This window comes from Cricetulus griseus, chromosome 2, assembly GCF_003668045.3.
Source record: "Cricetulus griseus strain 17A/GY chromosome 2, alternate assembly CriGri-PICRH-1.0, whole genome shotgun sequence".
NCBI lineage: Eukaryota > Metazoa > Chordata > Mammalia > Rodentia > Cricetidae > Cricetulus > Cricetulus griseus.
In genome coordinates, this window is record NC_048595.1 from 241,310,369 (window position 1) to 241,316,679 (window position 6,311).

The following is a 6,311-nucleotide window of genomic DNA, read 5'->3' on the forward strand; positions in this document are numbered from 1 at the left end:
TGAGATCCCCCTTGTTCAGGTCAGCTGTTTCTGTGGGTTTCACCAGCCTGGTCATGACACCATTGGTCATCACTCGTCCCTCTCTGCAACTGGGTTCCAGGAGCTCAGTTCAGTGTTTAGCTGTGGGTGTCTGCCTCTGCTTCCAAAAACTCTTCCTCGATAATGAGATTAATGAGTACCTTATATGCCATCCTAGAGCCTTCATACAGACTATATAAATTTTAGTAGCAATTCACTTTTAATGTATTATTTTTCTAGATACCAGTATGACTAGAGAGACATGTTAACAAAATAAATAGGCTGCAATACAGTCTTTAAAATATCTGAAATTTATTTCAATTTTATAACAAAAATTCATGTTGGTCTGACATAATAAATTTTTTGGGTGCAATGAACTTTATTGATGGTATTCAAGAGAGTAGGGATCCCTAAGCCCCTCCTGTTACTCTGGGGGTCTGGGATGGACACTGTGCCAGAGATGCTCAGTGTCAGGTCTGAATTAAGATAGGGACTGCTGAGCAGCAGGTGGCTTCTCTCTTGTTGGGGGTGGGAGATTGGTCCATGATGGGCTTCTTATTCCTTGGAGGCCATGTAGGCCATAAGGTCCATCACCCTGCTGCTGCAGCCATATTCATTGTCATACCAGGAAATGAACTTTATAAAATTGTCATTGAGAGAAATGCCAGCTCCATCATCAAAGGGGGAAGAGTGGGGGTCACAGGAGACAACCTGGTTCTCAATGTAGCCCCAAGATGTCCTTCAGTGACCCTTGGATGTGTGCTTCAGCACCTTCTTGATGTCATCAAACTTGGAAGCCTTCTCCAGGGGGCATGTCAGATGCAAGATGGACACATTGGGGGTAAGAACCCAGAAGGGATGCCTGTGAGCTTCCCATTCAGCTCTAGGAATACCTTGTCCACAGCTTTGGCAACACCAGTGGCTACAGGAATGATGTTTTGGGCAGTGTCATGGCCATAATGCCACATCTTCTCAGAGGGGCCATCCACAGTCTTCTGAGAGGCAGTGATGGGGTGGGTTGAGGTCATGAATCTTTTCACAATGCCAAAGTTGTCATGGATGACCTTGGCTAACAGACTAAGCACTTGATAGTGCATGAAGCATTGCTGACAATCTTGACTGGCTTGTCAAACTTTTCATGGCTCATAGTATCACAAACATGAAAGTGGACATGATGACCCTTTTGGACCTACCCTTCAAGTGGGTCCTGACATTCTCCATGGTGGTGAAGACACCAATAGACTCTATGACCAGCAACACTCCATTTGATGTTAGTGAGATCTTGCTTCTGGAAGATGCTGATGACTTTCCCATTTATGACAAGCTTCCCATTCTTATGCTTGATTGTGCCATTGAACTTGCCATGGGTAGAGTCATACTGGAACATGTAGACCGTGTAGTTAAGGTCAATGTAGGGGTCATTGGTGGCAATAACCTCCACTTTGCCAGAACTGGCACCAGCCCTGATAACCAGGCAGCCAACACAGCCAAATGTGTTTGCTCTGACTGTGATGATATATTATTTATGATTTATTAAGGTTTGACTGAGGATTTAGAAAAGCAAAGACAGCCACAAGCCTTAGAAGCCAGGCACACAAATTTAATCCTAGCAGCCAGAAGCTAGGAGGTGGTTGTACATAACTTTAATCCTAGGACTCAGGATTAAGAGTTAGACAGATCTCTGTGCATCCAAGGCCACCCAGATCTACACAAGAGTGAATCAGTGTAAAAGAGAATTATAACTCACACCTTTAATTCCAACATTAGGGAAGTATATAAGATAGAAGCAGGGTCTCAAGAGGCATTCGCTCTCTGAGGAGAGGTTACAGTCTGAGGCTTGGAGAGAGCTTGTGGAGACAGATCAGCCCATTTAGCCAGAGGTAGTTGTAAGAAGCTATTGGCCAACTGGTGTGGTTTTCTGAGATTCGGTTTGAAGTTTGAATCTCTGAGTCTTTTATTATTTCATGCTGCACTGACCTTCCCCATCATGTCTCATGGATTAGGCTAGCACCATACAAGGAGATGCAGCTGTCTCTGAAAGAGGGAGCAACAGAGAGCTGACACAATGATTCTTTTGAGTATCTGTCAACTGATCAATATCTTTGTCAAATACAAAATATAAACTATCAATCCTAAGTGTATGAGTAGTCATTGGCTTCTCCACATTTAGTATTTTCCTTTCTATGTTTATTGTGTATGTCTGTGCGTATACTGTGTCTATACTGTGTATACCCACATGAGTGCACTCTCTTGCATGCTGGGCATACATGTGGAAGACAAAGAAAACTTGGGAAATTGGTTCTCTTCTTTCACTGTGTGAATTTCAGAGGAAGAACTCAGGTCATTAGATTTGGTGGCAAGGGCCTCTATCCACTGTGCAATCTTGCCACCCCTGTAGACCTTTATATAATTCATTGAAATCTTATTCAGAAAGAATCCCAAATGTTTATTAAGTTGCTGTACAATATACTTATTAATTTTTGCCTTGTTTGAGATAGAGTTTTTGCTATGTAGTCTTGAGAGAGTTCAAAATCATAGAGATCTATCTTCCTTCCATGCCTTGTCACTAATAATTTGTCAGTCAGAAACAACCAATTTTACCAAATACAATCTTAAAAGACACTATTGAAACAAAATAATTATATTCTAAATAACTTCAGAAAAACAAAATTCTATATTAAAGTATTTCTGTTGCCAGCCTCTAAGCATGTGTTAACTGTTGTTTAAAGCTACACAGCTACTAATACAGTTAACCACACTTAAAAAGTATGAATGGAATTTCAAAAATCAATGCTCTATCAAAACAGTAGCCCAAAATTAAACTATCTGAAAAGTTGAGTCAGAGTTTTCAGACTAAGTTACTGTTTTAATAAAGACACCCAAGGATACCATCTTTTCCAAACTGAAAATCTCAGATAAATATGCAAGTGAAGAGATAGAGAAGAAGTGGATCACTAAGAGGGTCCCAGAATCAATCTGCCGTATGGTAGAATAAGAGTCTCCCCCTCAGAGCAGTCTCTCATGGGCTACAGATGAAGGGATAATAAGTGGAACTGGCCCTTCCTATTTATTCTCTGGGACAAATGAGAATTTTACTTTCAAAGGTGGAGGGCAGTGTCAAGTGGAACATGGAACACAAAGAACCACTTCTAAGACCTGAACTCATCACTAGGCAGAAGAGTTTCAGGCAACTAGATTTGGACAGTTATTCCTTTCACTAATGTGTACAGTTACCAATTGCCTCAATTAGAATATTACTCCTTGTTGGCTCATTGTAGTACTGATCCCCACATACCAATTTCAGCTGAAGGTCACAATCCTCCTGTTCTAGATCCCAACATCACTCCTTTCCTGAGTCTCCTTACCACTTCCCAATCTCACACTTGCACAGTATAAACCTTTTATTTATGTGTATGAATGTTTTGCTTGCATGTATGTCTATACACCATGTGTGATCAATGACTGTGGAGGCCAGAAAAGGGCATCAAATCCTCTGGGGCTTGAATTACTGACCATTGCAAGCAATGATGGAGATGATGGGAAGTGTATGCTCTCAACCCAAGAGCCATCTCTCTAACCCAAAGCCAAGAAGTCACTAAATAATTTTCACTTCTCCTTTGTAATTCCTCTGGTGACTTATTCTACCATTGTCTCACATTTCTCAATGGTACTGGCACCCCACTGATCTCAAAAATTCAACAAAGAGCTAGCATCCTTAGAAGGCAAGACCTCTGCTAAAATGCTCTTCCACTGGCCTGCTGTCACCTACCCTCTCTTTTACCTAAGTTTTTATACATACAGGTTTCACAAAAACTTTCTTTGGTCACATTGCATATCATGCTTTGTTTTTCTCCAATATACTTACAGTACCAGACTATATACATTTTGGTATCTGTAATTTCAGCCTTCACATATGTCATACAGTTATGTGGCTTCTAAATAGAAGGTCACGGGTTATTTCCATATTCATTCACTGCTTAGACTAGTAATCTACATTTTATATTCAAATGTTTTCAGTAAAATTGATTGGCTTTGCTTTGACTCTAAAAGATTTTCCTTAGATTCATAAAATATGATTTGCAGAAATATTAACCTTAACAATGAGAACTTAATCATCGGCTCCTTTTTCATATATTTTCAACTGATCTTATAAAGCACACGTGAATGATGTTCTTAAAATAAAATAACTTTTCTACATCAAAATGTCTGAAAAGAATGTAGCTAGAGTGTTAATCAATACCAAAATACAGCTGACAGCACATTGGAATTGGGTACCCTGAACTGTAGCGAATCATGGATGTTATCAATTTTCTCCTTAAAAGCATTTGAGACAAGTTTGCCAGCTGCTATGGCAAGACTATAACTTTCCCTCTTGTCTATACAGTCATTTAAAAATCTCATCGGATTTCATTTTATTAACAGGTTAACAAATCTATTACAGTCCAGTGGAGTACTATCGACTAACTTTGAAATATTAGCCACTTACCTCATGTCACTTTGTAGCACTCTTCCAGATATCAGAGTCAAAATGGATACCATTTCTGAGGTGTGTTTTTTATAATGTTTTTGACATTCAACATACCTTAGTACAATCATGTTCCATAACTGTGTCTGTTCACTTTATGACATTCATAGTATAGTAGATGCTAACTGCTTTGAAGTATATTAAAGTGGAGGAAGTGGCTTACTTTATGTTTAAAAGCTAAAATTGAGAGAATATGAGCACTGTAGAACATTCATGAAGTAACTATTGGACTCAGTGGTAAACTTAAATGGGTCGCCTTAATTAAATTTACTTTAAAAGGACAAAAATATAAAAAACCTAGAGAATTTGCTATAAGAAAATCTTATTAGGCATCATCCAGGGATGGAGTAGTGCTTAAGTGGTAAATTTCTTAGTAAAAGTGAGGCATTAGGTCCATTCTTGGCATCAAACCAAAACTAATAATCATCTGAGTTGACATCTTTGGCAATAAATAATATATTATTAACATGTCTGTGTTAATCACTGTATTTGTCCCATAGAGTTGGTACCCAGAGAGACAGAAAGGAAAACAAACCCTGAGCAAAATTAAGGTAGGATTGAATTTTCACCTATTGATTGTTCTTCAGAGAATGTTTAAGACATTATGTATGCAGCAACTACAGATTACAAGGAAAGGTAATCTCAATGAGTAATTTGAAAAGTAAATATAGATTAAAGTTGTGTAACCAAACTAAAGAGCATCTCTTTTCAAGAAAAGTTCTGAAAGCAGTCTTTTTCAGGTTGGAATCAAAGGTCCTTTTCCACAATTTTTTGTGTCTCATCCTTAGTCAATACAGAATTCACAACTGATACAGAAATTGATTTTTATTCAAAATTAAAAATCTAGAGAGTTATCCTAAAACAATGGCATAATCTTGGAATAATTTTGTATTGTAACTAGGCTTAAATTATGAAAAAAAAAATAACAACAGGTTTCAAGATTTTTACTCCTCAAAAAATAAGATACAAGGAATAAATATAATTTCTAAACATGACAAAATTTTAAAAAGCAGTTTTCAAAAGACTATAATGCTGACAAAAAAGCATTCTCTTTGCAATAAGAAATTAAAGTCTTAAATCATATTTCTTCTGTATTATTTTATATTTTAAACATCTTTGAAGTCACTTTTCTTCAAAACAGTTTCACAGAAAATCCCATGAGATCAATCTGTACTTAGACATCTATTTTAGAAGCATTTTGCTCCAGAATACAAAACAATTTGGCATTGTTTCACTGTAAAATAAAATCAGATACATATTTTATATGAAAAAGAAAGATTACATTTGCCTGAAATAATTTTCTTAAGGTAATTGAAATGTATTTTTGAAGACATATGTGATGTTCTCAAAACCCATTATCTCAAGTATTTTATCTAGTTATAATAATTGAGAAAGAATAACTAATTTATACTTACTGTTGACATAAGATTTAAATAGCACATATAAAATACTAAGTATATTTTAAACATCACTATATTATGAATCTTGAAATTAAAGTTCAATCATATACATATACAATAATTTTGCAGGACAAAATTATCATTTCAATTTTCTATAATAAAATTGTTAAGAATAACTATGATTTTGAAATATTCAATGAATTCAATATGTTATACCAGGTCAGAGGCCCCACAATTAAAATTCAACTACAGAAGAAAAACTGATGACTACATAGAACACCACTACCTTGTTTACTAAAAACAGTTAAACACGCATAAGGACACTGCAGACAAGGAACAAAGAATGGCAGAAAAAAGTAAATGTCTTT

The 6,311-nt window shown here is 36.7% G+C and overlaps 1 pseudogene; it reads right to left on the reverse strand.

Annotated features, from left to right (window-relative positions):
- Positions 1–391: 391 nt before the first annotated feature.
- Positions 392–1,534, reverse strand: LOC118238187 (annotated as a pseudogene).
- Positions 1,535–6,311: the final 4,777 nt, after the last annotated feature.